This window comes from Carettochelys insculpta, chromosome 20 (genome assembly GCF_033958435.1).
Source record: "Carettochelys insculpta isolate YL-2023 chromosome 20, ASM3395843v1, whole genome shotgun sequence".
NCBI lineage: Eukaryota > Metazoa > Chordata > Testudines > Carettochelyidae > Carettochelys > Carettochelys insculpta.
Window position 1 is genome coordinate 17,731,792 of NC_134156.1, and position 15,442 is coordinate 17,747,233.

Genomic DNA, 15,442 nt, shown 5'->3' on the forward strand with positions numbered 1-15,442 from the left:
TGTCGCCACAGCAGCACAGATGGTGGGTCATTGGGAAACATGACGCCATTTGCAGTACAGACATAATCTAAGAGAATTGGTCCAGTCCTCCTTAGCAGAGTAGTCATTTTCCATTATATGGCAAAATAGTCAAGATAGATTTTTCACTCCAGAACAATTAATGAGTCTGAGAATCCCACATGCGCGTTCACTCTTCAGGAGGAGGCACACCCAAAAAGGCATGGATACATGCCAGAACTCTGGCTATAAAAAATACCCCGAAAATCTTGCTCTTATGAGACTATGGTATCTGTTAAACTGGTGTCTGCCAGGGTCCCTTGTTTTCACAGTCTATCAAAAATTGGCTTACACATTTCTCCAAATGTGGTTAGTTAAAGGACACCAAAGCCTGAATAATCAAAACAGAGAGGGAGCCGTGCTAGTCTATACGCTATCAAAGCAAAAAGCAGTCAAGTAGCACTTTAAAGACTAGCAAGATAATTTATTAGGTGAACTTTCATGGGACAGACCCACTTGTCTGTCCCATGAAAGCTCACCTAATGAATTATTTTGCTAGTCTTTAAAATGCTACTTGACTGCTTTTTGTTCTGAATAATCAAGTAACAAAGGAAGAAACCACCACTTCTCAAGTTCCACAGAACACAATGCGTAGTGTACAAGTACCAGAGGGGTAGCCATGTTAGTTTGTAACCACAAAAACAACCAAAAAATCATGTGGCATCTTACAGATTAACAGATTTTTGGAGCATAAGCTTTTGAGGGCAAAGACATGTATCTGACTAAGAAAGGCCACTCCTTTCTTTGAGATTTTTACTTGAACACCACGGCTGTTAACATCCTTATTCCTTTGCTGGGGGACATACAGCCACTGCCCTACAGTAAGAAGCTAAGCTTTTTTGTTACTTTTCTCTGACTGTTGCTAGGCTCACAATTTCAACCTGGTGGTTTAATTGCATTGACATTACTTTGGGCAGTTGATAACACTAAATATGATAATGTTGTTATAGAAAAGACATATGAAACCCCTCTCCCACATTTCATTCAATAACTTACTATATCACTATTATTAAATACATGTTTTGTTATTCAGTGACTACATACTAAATCAGAGGTTCCCAACCTTTTCAGTAACACAGCACACTTCAATGAGACAATGCCACAGCACACCCACGCTTTCTGCTGAATTGATTGCTCATAAATGTCACATTTACTCGCATTTACCATGGTTATGGTCTTACTAGAGAACTTTGCAACACAGTAGTATATACAGTAAGCTAACAAAGATCAAATGCATGAATGTTTCAAATCCACCACAGAACACACTGTCTTCAACTGTAAGCACAGACATTTTCAAAATCTGCCCAACACCATGCTAGGGATGTTGAATATTTCAGTGGTTATTCAATCACTTGTGAGGGGGTGGGGGCGAACCAGCTCCAGAGAGTAGGCTCCCCTTCCCATCAGCCTGTTGGAGTCGGGATGTGGCATTAAAACCACACCCCAGCTCCAACAAACTCTCACCTTCCCTCCCCTCCTCGCCACAGCAGCAGGCAGATGGACTGCCCACCCACCCGTTTGGGCTGGGAAGCAGCATTTCCATGCCAGGAGGCTAACAGCACACAGCAAGGGGAAACTGCCAAAAGTGCACAGCACACTTGGACAGTTCTCAAGGCACACCAGTATGTTGCAGCACACCAGCTAAAACCAATGTACTAGATGGCTTGGTTATAGATATATAGCTTGGTTATAGCTGTGCCGCCTAGGTCGTAACACTCTTTTGCATCAAGGTAGCTCTTGCCATCTTTTATGGCACAAATAGACCAAAGGTAATCAACAATTTAGCGTAGGCTACTTGTGATTGCCATTCCTCTTGCTCTCCCTGAATACAACTACATCATTTCATACTTTTCACTATGGAGAACGGTGACATGTAAGAACTGTATGCCACCAAGCTAAAGGTAATTTAAAACATTCCCTCCAAAAGGAACCACAGTCTGGCCTAAGTGCCCCAATCCCTGGTTAATGTACGTCTTTCTGACAGGGAATCCCCAATCCTCATACTTTAAACTGGGATTGAGCCCCATCACTAATCCCAGGCTTTCCTTGGCTGGAATTTGGTTTTTACCTCTGACTTTCACACTCCATTGGCGTCAGGTTTTTCCTCCTGCCTCAGCAGGTGGAAGAACAGCGTATCCCGGTGTTCTTAGCTAGGGTAAGTGAATTCCCCTGATTTCAGGATCTTTCCTGCAGAAACCTCTCCATAGTCATTGCCACAGCTTTCTGAACTTCCACCCCGACTTCCTGCTGCCCCTTATATGGGAATCAGATGTTCTTAATCAGACTCCATCAAGGTTGTTAACATAGCACATGTGGTTCCTTTAGTGGCCAGGCTTGTTGGCCCCAGGTGAAAGCCCTTGAGAAGCAAGCCAGCCTGTCACACTAGCATTTAACGGTAGATGTTATTCCCAGGAGAAGTAGGGATCTGTACTGAGAAAAAGCTTTCTTAAAATGTCCACCTTTAAAACTCATAGAAGATGAGAAAATTTGTCTTTTGAAAATGAAAAGCTATCATTGCCCATTAAATATTTACTATTAAATAAAGTCAGAGGGCAATCAGCTGGATAAGGCTCTGTGTACATCACTGACCAAGTGGGAGGAATCTCGTGCAAGCAGAAGGGCTAGTGACGTTTTATAACGAAAGCAGCACGTTGTGCTTTGCTTTAGCTTCTCCCTGCCTCCCAACATCTCCAGTCCCCACTCAAAACTGAGGGACTGAAATTCATACTTCAGTCTTGGCATGACTTCACATCACTGCAGTTTGGCACCCTTCACCAAGCTTCCTATAATGCCAGTAAAATGTCTGTTTATGAGAGAATCAGGCAACTGATTCAACAATAACACAGAACATTTCCATTTGAGAAAAAAAACATGGAAGTGGTACATGTTAAACCTCTTCTGTCTGGTACCAAACAAGAGAATTTGCCAGACCCTGGGAGGTCAATATTGTCCAGCACATTATCAACACTTCCACTACTTACTAGGCTCTTAGGAGACATGCAGGGATAAATTACAGCTAAACAACACAGAACACAGAGCCAGGACAGGTGGCTGCAAACAAACTTTATGGAACCATAGGAAACTTGGACACACCCATGATAAATTGTCTTTGGGCTAACTAAAATGAGGGATTATGGATGTTGCCAGACACAAGAGTTCGGGATTAGAGAGGTCAACCTGTAACTCCAAATGAAACCCAGAAACTTTATATTTATATAAAACTTTATATTCAATGTCCTTCTCTCTAAGAGCGTTACCTCCTCAGTATAAACCTCCTAGGCTGATCTCCAGAATCACACCACCACCTATTACAGCAGGCCCTCTTACTCACAACACTATTGCAAGATCTCCTAAAAAATAAGGTTGTCTGTCTACTTTGTTAATCTGTCTTGCCCCAACCAGACACAATATCTTAGAGTTCAGGATTCTCCATTGGGCAAGTGAGAAAAGGATTGGAGACCTGAAAATTTCAATTTGCACACCGAGAAAACAGTTTGACTGATCAGAAAATGAAGGAAACACGGATCATATACAATTGATGTTATTTAATTCCTAACGGGTTGTTTGCTTATTCTAGTCCTGGCTATAACTTGATCATTGTGCATGTGGACTGCACACACAGCTGACTGTTTGCATGTGTTTACTTTGCTCTCTAATGAAAATATCAGTGATTTTAAATGGTTAAAGCTATACAGAATTGCAGTAAGTCAAAAGGTGCAAGGCCATAACCTTTTTGGGGAAGTTAATTATAAACCAGCAATGTCCAAAAGGAATTCAAAGATTGCCACACTTGTAGTAGTTGTCTTTACATTCACCACATTACATTACACACCCCCCTGCTCTAAATAAATGTCCTCCCGTGTCCAACAGCCAGGCTCCCCCAAAGCCAGGCACTCCCAGCCCCCATTCTCCCCACTCTAACTGAATGCCCTCCCCTAAAGCCAGGCACCCCTAACCCCTACCATCCTAATTCCAATGCCAGTGACTCACCAGAGCCGCCAGAGCTGTTGCTGGTGCTGCCACGCACTTCTTCCACCAAGCAGTGGGGCGCATCTGCAAAGCGGGCAGATGGCACTCCCTGCATATGGCTCTCAGGAGCAGCCACATGTAAAAGGCTACAGGAGCTGCACACGGCTCGAGAGCTGCAGGTTGGCCACTCCCATATTTGCCACAACGCAGTGCCCCATTGACCACATGTGGCAAGTAGTGAACGTATTGGACACCCCCGTTCTAAACTCAGCTCCAGAAAAACAGCTTTCAAAAAGGGAACTCTCAGAGAATGAGTATTAGAGAGAAAGGTGAAATGTGCTAGCATCCCTCCCCACACCATTTTTTGGGGTGGATTGGGATGTAGCTCAGAAAGAAAAACAACATTTCTAATTCATTTGCTAGAGACGTGACTAACGAGAGAGAACACAAGGTATTTCTTTCAACATCAAGATCCTGCCTGATCTGTGTGGTTTCAGTCTCACTCTAATAGTCATCAAGGCCAAACTCTGACCTCAGACAGATAGGTTTCCTGCAGAACACTGGGAGAACCACGTATGATGTGAGAGCAGAATTGGATTCAGACTGTAATTACAAGATGACTTGATACACAACAGTGCAAGGCCAGCAATTCAGGTATACTAATAAAACATCCATGCCTTAAAAGGAGAAATAGACAATACTTTGCACAACTCTAATTCCTGTCTTTGAATTTCATTAGAGAGTAACATGTAAGGGACAGAACACTAACATACAAACTATAAAACTGATGTTCTAACTAGGGATGCAAAATCCCATTTAATTGGCTAACCAGTTAAACAGCAGGCTAATCTACTATTTAACCAGTTAACGAAATAAGGAAGGAGGCTGGGGAGGCATACCAGGGACAGAGGCTGCTCTGGCCAGGTGACAGCACTGCAGCTCAGTCAGAGCAGTCCTGGCTAGGCTGGAGGACCACTCCAGCTCCCCTCCCAGGGCTGCTGTGCACCCCGCCCCCCACACACCTGCAGCCACCCTCCAGGGCTGCAACAACCTCCTGCCAGCTGCTCTAGCACATACTAGTTAAAAGTAACTGGGAAGCCTCATCCATTTAGGATGAGACTTACTGGTTAATCATTAACATACCTAGTTCTAAGAGCATTCAACGAATAGATCACTGAAGTGATTCCCCCTCCCCCGCAAACACGTACACATTAGTTTTCTTTAGCTTTGCTCTGCAGTTCAGTGATCATTGAGAAACATATGCAGCTCTCTCTAGAAATGGGCAGCTCATAAAGCACCACCTATCAATATAGCAGGGAGTGGAGGTGAATCAAATCAGTAACACTTCAAATAATTAAGTCTGCCTTGATTATGCATGCAAGAGAAACGGGATGCTTCTTCCTAACAGCTAAGGTATTTAACAGAAGTGCTTAGCCTGCCTCGAAAGTTTGCCTAGTGCACACCTGGGGTGCTTTCCAAATTCATAAGAAAAATACATCAAAACACTTTGATGCACTTCCAGTCCAGGATGTTTTAAACAAACAGGATTCACCAGTTCATCTGGTTACAAATGGCATGAGTTTCACATTTTTTTGGCTCCACACAAGATTACAAGCGACGCTGCTAGTCAAGTAAAATTCAAACTTATATGTTCATCCTTTGCTCATTAGTCTAGTTATCCTTCATTTATTAATTAAACAGGCACAAACATTTCTGGTCATTAATTAGAGCAAAAGAGACGAGTTTTCGTAGGGGTCAACGTAGCACAGAGGTTCTCTACCAGAAGAACATGCACCCCTAAGGGTGAGCTGAGGTCTTCCAGGGGGTACATCCTCTCATCTAGACATTTGCCTAGTTTTCCAACACCAAAGTCAATGCAAACTAAAATTTGTTACGGTGACTTATTTATACTGCTCTACATATGACACACTGAAAGGTAGGCAAAATATTTATATTCCAATTGATTTATTTTATAATTATATGGTAAACATGAGAAAGTCAGCAAGTTTTAAGTTCTAGTGTGCTGTGACACTTTTGTATTTCTATATCTGATTTTGTAAGTAAGTAATTTTTAAGTGAGCTGAAACTTGGAGGTACACAGGACAAATCATACTCCTGAAAGGATGACAGTACTCTGAAAAAGTTGAGAGCCACTGGCTTAGCAGCACAGTTACAGTAATTTACTGCACCACTAGATAAGCAGGAAACACACATATGAGCACAAGGGTGGTAACAAGATCACTCATGTTTGGGAAAGACTTGGTGGACTGGAGATAAGAACACATCCAGGCCTGAGGCACTAATTTAAATGCCAAGAAATGATGAATCATTAGGCAAGTGCCTCTCCCAAACTTGAAGAAGAGCTCTGTGTGGTTCAAAACCTTGTTTCTCTCATCAAAAGAATTTGGTTTAGTAAAAGACATTACCTTACCCACCTGTACTAAGATGAGGATGAAAAAGTTTGAGAATATGAAAGGAAGCATTTGGGGACCCAAGTGCAGCACTGACATGAAAAGAAACGACTTTCACCAACTTAATTTATTGGTGCTAGTTTCAAACTTCCAACCCAGAAACTAGGAAAACCAACAAGCAGTTCGGGGGCACCTTAAAGGCTAGCAATTGTTTTAGGGCATAAAGTTTCAAGAGCTGCAAATCACTTTGTCAGATGCACGAAGTGAAAGAAACAGATTGTAGGGATCAGAGATGGAAGTATTTCCTTAGAGCTAATTCAATGAGGATGGATGTGGCCCACTTCCAACAGAACTGAGCAGCAAGCAAACTAAACCACCCTGTTAGTGGCCATTTTCAGCACTGTGGGTCTACTCCCCCTGCAATCAGGATAGAAGAATCCTATCACAAATTCCTGGGACAGAGAACATGCTCTCTCTCGTGTTTGAAAAACACCTAGCTCACTCCTTTACATGTTTCCAAAATCAAGTGAATAAGGGTACCAACTAGTTCCTGATGTTTGATTTTACGCTGTGTTTGTCATTGGGCTTAGTGTTGTTTTAATCCCATTCAACATCTTATGTGTTAATCAGGCACGCCACAAAATAATCAATACAGCTGATTTCTACAAAGGTTTGTTTTGCAAAAAAATTTCTGCAAGCCTTCAAGGCCACAGTTGTTTTTAAGATTTTTTTTATATGTATGTATACGTATATCCAAGCAAACTCATATTTTGGTCCAAAGCTATCTAATAGTGGTCTCTTAGGACAGGGAGTTTGGTGATCTTTACCGTGCTAACACCAGCACAGGATCCAATCATCAGTCCACAGTGCTTCACGAAAAAGTTTATTGTTGAGATTAATTTCAATTTACATGCTAAAAACATATGTGCTTGAAAATATTTGTAAATCAATGGGCACATTTTCTTTTCCCTACCATCCAAATATGGATACTTGAACTATCTATTTCACGATTAACACTAGACATGAAGCAAAGCAACCTCTGCACAAACTAGCAGTTTATTAAAAGGAAGATAATTAAAATAACGTATTGTAGTAAGCGAATACAAAATTTGAAAGATCAGGTCAAAACTAGCACAGGCGGTACATATCTTGCCTGCTTTGATCAACTGCAACACAGTCAATTTTACTGTAATGGTTACAAAGGGGAATTTAACTGTTCAATTCAGTATTTTCCAAAACCTTTTCATGTGAGCAGAAAGTAGTTGTGAAACTCAGTTCAGACATACTGCAACAGAGCAAGCATTCCTAATGGTGTTACCGCTGATTACTGCAACATCCTATCTGGAGGCAACAAGAATGATCCTTACCAATAGTGTACTATGAAAGATTCTGTACAAAACGGTTCAAATTTTCAAAAGATGTCTTATAAAGAAACGTAATATCTGGCACTGCTGTGAACTGAAAACTGGAGCAGATGTATTCTTCATTTAAAAGTAATTTTTCAATTAAGTATGCATATTTCCTTAACACACATGGAGGGGGGAAATACAATTTTTCTAAATTAAAGGCCTTTCAACTTTTTTCCTTACAAGCTGTCAGCTGAACTTTTAAGTGTAGGCCTACGCCAGCTGCACATGAAGACACCAATTTGATTATTCAGAATGGTATCAATGGATTTCCTGCAGACTATGCCTCACAGCCCTTCTGAACAGGAAAGAAACTTTTAGCCAGTTAAATCTTTGCTTTCTCAAATTATTCTTTTGCCTTATACATGGCATCATTCCTTAAACATATGGTGAAGGAGGGATGTAAGAGGAGGAACAGAATTGTGACCATCACCTCTCTCACTAAGGGCCTGTCTTCCATAGAATGGGGATGAACCAGCTACACAGGTCCCTGTGGTATCACAGACGGGTTCACTGCATGCTCTGAATTGCTGTTCCAAACCATGCTAGAGGCATGGGAAATCTTTAACGGCAAGGATATTTCAAAACAGGATTTCCCATTAGCTTGGTTAGAAGACCTGGTCATGTATCCTATACTGTTGTTAACGAATAATGGGGCGACTTATAGAGAGAAAAAATGTTTTCAGGTATTCTTATTTGAAAGTTAGATGCATTAACTGTTCAAAACACAACTGCACCTCATGACCAACAAACTAACATTTTTTTAATCCATCTGCCTTTCAAGAACAAAAGCTCTTCCAAAATACAGCCACCGAGTTCTGTTTCCTGTTTTGCCAGTTCATATATATCATATTTTATCTGTTTAACATACAAGCTATTTGTCTGATCCTCTTTCAGTAAGATATTTTTAAATAAGAACAAACCTAGCCTTATAAGTTATTGAGCATGTGTTGGGATGTTGATATAACCACTATTTTATTCCTCATTATAAATGACTTGGGTACTTTGACAGTAATATCTCCACATGATACTTACTCTTGACATCCATTCTGCATAAAGCAAATGTTAAAGCATGGCCCTTTATTTGCCTGTCCATTGCTATCTCTTACATATGAATATGCTAAATTAATACTGGCTGCCCTCACTATGCTGCTTCACGGTACAACAGAAATGAAAACATCTCCCTTTGTACTGCATTTGATCTCTCTCACACAAACCCCAGTAAAATAAAAGCAAATTTTGTTGCATGCTTCCTCTGTTGAACCATCTGAGAGGTGATCTATGGCACGGAACTCAAGTCTGATGTGTCTATAAGGGAGAGTTTCTTTAAGTGGTTAAAACCAGTTCAGCTAAAGTGGTCTGAACTGTGACCCAGTTTGAGGAGCATTAAGGTAGGCAGACCTGTTTTTACTGACCCAGTGAGAAGGACAAACTGTGCCCACATTTATACAGACTCCACAGTCACCAGCAAGTACTGAACTAAGGACATTCTGCTGACCGGGGATTGTGTTTTTACACTTGAGCTAAAGGAATACAGTACTCCTTTTGCCACAAGTCACTGGGACCAGCCACTAAGAAAGCATGGACAAACACTAAGGGCACATGTACACTACCAAATGAGGTTCGTTTTAATCAATTTGACTTTGAGCATCTGATTTAACAAACGGGATTTTGCAGATGCCCAGTAAATGCCTGTGATAGACAGAGCATGTCCTCACTGCCAGGGGTTACATCGACTCAAGCAGTAGCTATCCCACAATTCCTGCAGCAGACTGGAATTTTGGGCTCAGGTTCCAAAGCTTCATGGGATAAAAACACTGTTGCAGGTGGTTATAGGCGCATGTCTTCAGCCTCCCATTTCTGTGACTCAGAATCAGCCTTGTCCAGTGGTATGCCTGTCTAAGCTCCTTTACGTACATGAGGAATTACTGTCTGTCTAAAAAAAACCAAAAAAGCAGTCATATAGCAATTTAAAGACTAACAAAATAATTTATTACGTGATGAGCTTTTGTGGGACAGACCCATTTCTTCAGATCTATAGCCTTACCAGAACAGACTCAATATATAAAGCACAGAGGTCCAACAATTGCTATCAATGTTGACAACACAGATAGAAGAGCAAAGAGAGGAAAGTTAAGCATTAGGTCAAACATCAAAGTATGTGAAAGAGTCCTTACAACGGGTCAGGAAATTGCTGTCCCTGTTCAAATCACATGTTAATGTGTCAAATTTGAATATGAATGTTAGTTCTGAACATTCTCTCTGTAGATGGTTGCTAAAAGTCTCTTCTCTCCAGAACACAGACACTCAGGTCTTTAACAGAATGGCCCACTCCATTAAAGTGCTGGCTGTGTATTTGTGTATGTGGAGATTTTTTATGTCTGCTCTATGTTCATTCACTCTTTGTAGAAGAGTGTTCAGTTTGCCCCATGTACATGGTGTGTGGGCATTGCTGGCATGTGATGGCATCTATGATGTTAGTTGAGGAACAGGAGAATGTGCCCATGATTCTGTAACTAACATAGTTAGGTCCAGTGATAGTGTCTCCAGAATAGATATGGGGACGAAGTTAGTAATGGGGCTTCTTGCAAGGAAAAGTTCCAGGATTAGTATTATTGTGACATAGCCTGTGGTTGCTAGTGAGAATCCTCATAAGGTTGAGAGGTTGTCTATAGGACACAACAGGCCTGTCACCTAGGGACCTCTGGAGTGTGGCATCATGATTTAGGATATGTGGTAGGTCTTTAATGATGCGTTGCAGTGGTTTGAGTTGGGAGCTGCAGGTAATAAGGAGTGGTGTTCTGTTGTTGGCTTTTTTGGGCTTGTCTTGGAGAAGTTGGTTTCTGGGTATTCGTCTGGCGCTATCAGTTTGTTTTTTCACTTCTCCTGGTTGTTAATTAAGGTTTATGAATATTTGGTAGAGATCTCAGTTTTCGGTCTCTGTCAATAGGATCAGAGCAAATTTGCGTATCTGGTATTGCCCTTGTCTGCTATGCTCTGCACAACTTTTGCGTAGATATTGGTGTTTCTTTTGCTGGTTTGGAGCTCTGCCTGAAGAGGCTCTTCTCCACACACACACAGTGATCATGTCCACTGCCACCTGAATGCACCATGCTGGAGGCATTTGTGACTCTGGGCACACCTGCTCAACTGTGTTGATGAGCTGTCCAGACTGCGCCAACAAGAAATGAACATTCAAAATTCCCCAGGCTTTTCCTGATCACCTGGCTGAAGAAAATTAAAGAACCACCTGGCAGCCAGTAACACTGAATTACCATTAACAGTGTTTACACCGCCATTAATTCTAGGCATAAATGTCACCTCAGGCTTTACTCCACTCATTCAGGTGGTGTACAGAAGTCAGATTTTAAAAGTCCTTTAGGTCAACAAGCGAGATCAGATAGTTTACACACATTACAAATGCCACCTAATGCTGAATATGTTGACCTACACTTGTAGTATAGACCTGCCCTAACCCCGCACATATTATTACACTATCTAGGGGGATCATTTTGGGACTTCAGCTGCAATCGTAAGGCACTAAGGAGCATTTGGGGGTTACTGACTTGCTAAATAAAAGCTGGCAAACCAAGTTCCCCTATTAGTGTCTTAAAGGTTTGGCTTTTTGCCTTGTTCTAAAGAGGCTTATTACTGTTGTTGGTCACCACCCCCCGCCCTCCACCAAACCCCCACTGGAAGCAGTGCTCAAGAGATCCTTCAAAGTGGAAAGCACTACAGAAGCTGGATATATTCACGCAACGGTTACCATTTGGACAGTCAGTTTCTGTCCAGATCCCAGTTTTCATCAGGATGTCTCATTCAGGCCTGTTCAGTGTGTTAGATTTTCCATTAAAATATAATTTCTACTTTTATAACAATAGATTGGTGGGGAAAAAGTACCATTTCTTTAAATATGTAGCAGGAAGGCAGAAAACACAAGGGCTCCAGGGAGGTTCCAGTTAGAAGATCTGCAGTGAAGTAGTCTAGTAAAAGGTCCCTGTTCAGTGCTAGAAGAAACTTTTCAATGTTACCAAAATGACAAGCACACTTCAGAATAAGAATACGAGTATCCATAGAAGGGATTAAGAATCCTACTTGAACATTAAAAGCTTAGCTATCAGCCCTACAACAGCAAATATTTTAAGACTCTCTCATAGTTCAACAAAATCAGTTGAATATATTTAAAATCAAGTAAAATTGGAGCTGCCTAACTCCTAAAGTACGTGATTTTAAATGTAACAGCACCTTTTTTAAATGTCCACATAATATCCAAACTATTCTGAAAGTCTGATAGCAACAGAGTACAAATTGAACCTTTCTAATCTGGAGCACTTGTCCAGCAACATCCATAATCCAGCATGATTTTAATTACCTGGATGACCACTCGGTGCCAGATTAGAGGGGGCCAATCTGTATAATAGAGAACAGAAGACAATGAAGGCACTACTTGCATTACCAAGCCACAGAAGCATATTCAACACAAATTAGTAATTACATGGATTGATGCTCAATTCAAAGCAAGTTTCTATACTGTATGGATTAGTTATAAAACCATCACCCTACTAAAAGCTTTTAGAGAAATCAGAACAAAAAACAGCCCCTAACAAATGTGTACATTATCCTAGATGAATTATCGGGCAGAGTCTTCAAGCACTTGCATTACCAATGCTGCTTTTAACTAAATCCACTTGATCTGGAGTTTATCTTTTCCTCCCAAGAACTCTATCCATTGGTTTGTCTGCTAGAATCTTAGCCAGCATCCTCCTATTGGCTTTTAGAGATGTAGTATGGTAGTTGTCTAGTACTCTCCAGTCACTCTGAAAAACAAAAATCATCAGGAACCACTTATCTGCCCTGAGAGCTGCTTGGAAGAAGTGGGTCTATCCCACGAAAGCTCACCACCGAATAAATAATTTTGTTAGTCTTTAAAGTGCTACTGGACAGCTTTTTTTTTTTTTTTTTTTATCTTATCAGGAACTATCATCATCCAGTCTCTGCCAACATCCAGAATTACAAAAACAACCAAGTAAAAAAATCGCTGTGTACACAAAGCTCAATTTCCACACTTGTGGTCAAAGTAGCAATAGCAGAGGTGGTCAAGACACAGTCCACCAAGTCTTTCAATCTAGCCACCCCCGCAGCAGGGAGCAGCAATATCCAAAGCTACTGGCTGCTCTCTGCAGCTTTCTGCACTGCAGAGGTGGGCTTTGTATGCTGCTCCCGCCCTCAGCAAATCTCTCAGTTCCTATTGGCCAGAAACCAGCCAATAGAGGCTGACAGCTCTTGGTGGATGCATAAGGCAGTGCAGCACAATTTCTCAACTCCCGTTGGCTGGTTTCTGGCCAATAGAATCGGAGAAAACTTTGCTGAGGGCAGGGGTAGTGTAGGATGCCTTCTCCCACAGTGAAGAGAGCCAGGTGGAACAACCAGCACTTTGAGAGGTCTGGAGCTGTTGGCAGGCAAGGAAGCGTGCCGGAGAGTGCTGGGGGCCAGGAGCTGCTTAAGTACACACCTCCTGGCCACAGCCTACCTCTGGCATCCCACCCGCTCCCACATCTCAACTCCCTCCCAGGCCTTTCACCTCTTCTGACACTCTTTCCCTGAAACAGAATCCTCTCCTGCACCAGGTCACCACCAAAATCCCCTGCACCCTCCTCCCCCCCCACCCCAGGTCACAACTCCCTCAGATCCCTGGACCCACTCTGACATTCCTCCCCCAGTCCAGAATCCGCATCAGTATCCATACTCCATACCTCCTCGGACCCTACACCCAATATCCTGCCCCACATCACAAACCCCCTCTGACACACCACATCCTCTCCTACAGCCCAGGCTCCCTTCACCTAAACCACCATCCCAGACCCTGCACCACCTCCACAGAAACGTGCAGCCCTTGACCACTTACCAGGGATGGAGTTGCCCACCCCTGAGCTGCTGCCTTGACCTAAGCAATGAACTGTGCCATCGAGCCATTAACTGAAATAGTCACCTATGAATTTTTGCAGCACTAGGTTTCCCATCAAGCAAGGCTAGAATGCTCCTCCCAGTGTGTCCAGATGAGAATAATCCTGAATTGGTAGAGGGTTGCAGAAAAATAACCTACCATTAAAATTCTCTCTCTGGTTTCTGCTACTCAGTTTACTAATAAACATGAAAGTAATTTAATTCCTTGAAAAACAAAAAATATTTTCTCTACTCAGTCTCCAGTCTTTTTTCATGTGTAACATTAATCTCCTCATTAAAAATATAACCACAGACTATGACATTACAAATTATGGTTCTACTGGGTTAAAATTTCCTCATATTTTGAGATTAAATTATTTCGTGATATTAAAAGCTGAGTGAAAAGAGAGGTGACTAACAAGTACTGAGACAAATGTACAGGTGATTGCTGACCTTTACATATAATCAAGCATAAAATGTACTTGAAAGGGCAGAAAACACAACAGAGATATGCGAAAGGCAGATTTTATAATTGCCGGTCTCAGAAAACCACCAGTCATTGTGGTAATTTCCACTGCACAGCAGTTGCAAGAATAAAGACAAGATGTTTTCCCAGATTTGATCTGTACCACATGAAGTTAGTTTCACTTTAATGTTATGGGAATACAATCTTCAGAATCATGAAGGATTCAGATGGTGGTAGTTCAAAAATTTCTAAAGCAACACCTCAGACTTAATAAATGCAGCCTACAAAATTGATATGTTTTCAATCAGCTTACAATTTTTAAAATTCATGAAGTTTTAGAAACAGGACCTTTTAAACCATTTATTCATTTTAATTTCCCCTTAAACACCACCCAGGGTACATAAATGATATCTGCAGATTTCTTCTAGATTGCAGACTTTTTCCAGGAGACTGGAGGTCTCTCGGAAGAGGTCTGCTGAGTCCAAACACATCCGCTTTTCTGAGACCATTGTCGGAAAACTGGATGAGTTCTGCCGACATCCCTGTCATACCTCGTGCAGTAAGGCAGAAGGGATGTCCTGGCAGAGGAGTCTTTCACAACATTTGGCCCTGTGTGGACGGGCCAAATATTGGGAAAGCCTCTCCCGATAGTACTATCAGCAAAAGATATGCAAATTGTGCTCGCGGTGCACAATTTGCATATCTTTTGCTAACAGTTCTCTGCAGTCTAGACCCAGCCCTAGTGTGTGATCACAGAACTTTATTCAGCTCATCTGTGTTATGCATAAAGAGGAAGAAAATCCCACCCTACCTGCAAAAGAATGGAGCGAGTGTGGAAAAATCCTAATTAGATGAACAGGCAAATGGCATTATACTGGCAAAGTCTGAGACGCATGCCTTATGCAAGAAAAGTATGTTGTATAGATCTTTTGGTTGGTGGGGGGTATAGGCACACAGAAATGGGAGGTGATAGGAGGAAAAATAAGATACACAGAAGAATTACTGGGTAACAGGCTGAAGATTACTGGTTTATAAAAGCAGACAGACTAAAAACAGAAGACAGGAAAAACAAACACCTAATTTTATCAATATATCCATTTACCTTTTTCTATATAGATTTCACCAGCTGCCGTCATGTATTATTGTCAATACTACCACTTTATCCTTATGTAATGCTTTATTAAAACCAC

The 15,442-nt window shown here is 41.6% G+C and overlaps 1 protein-coding gene across 6 annotated transcripts in view; it reads right to left on the reverse strand.

Annotated features, from left to right (window-relative positions):
- The window catches only part of TEX2 (testis expressed 2), a 148,945-nt gene that overhangs the window by 97,978 nt on the left and 35,525 nt on the right, over nucleotides 1–15,442 (reverse strand). The window contains exon 1 of one of the 6 annotated variants that reach the window (XM_075014289.1): nucleotides 12,216–12,231. The exons of the other annotated variants lie outside the window; for them this stretch is intronic. The gene's annotated coding sequence lies outside the window, so the exon portion shown is untranslated. Of the gene's footprint in view, nucleotides 1–12,215; nucleotides 12,232–15,442 lie in introns of those variants that run through there. 6 annotated transcript variants of the gene reach the window in all.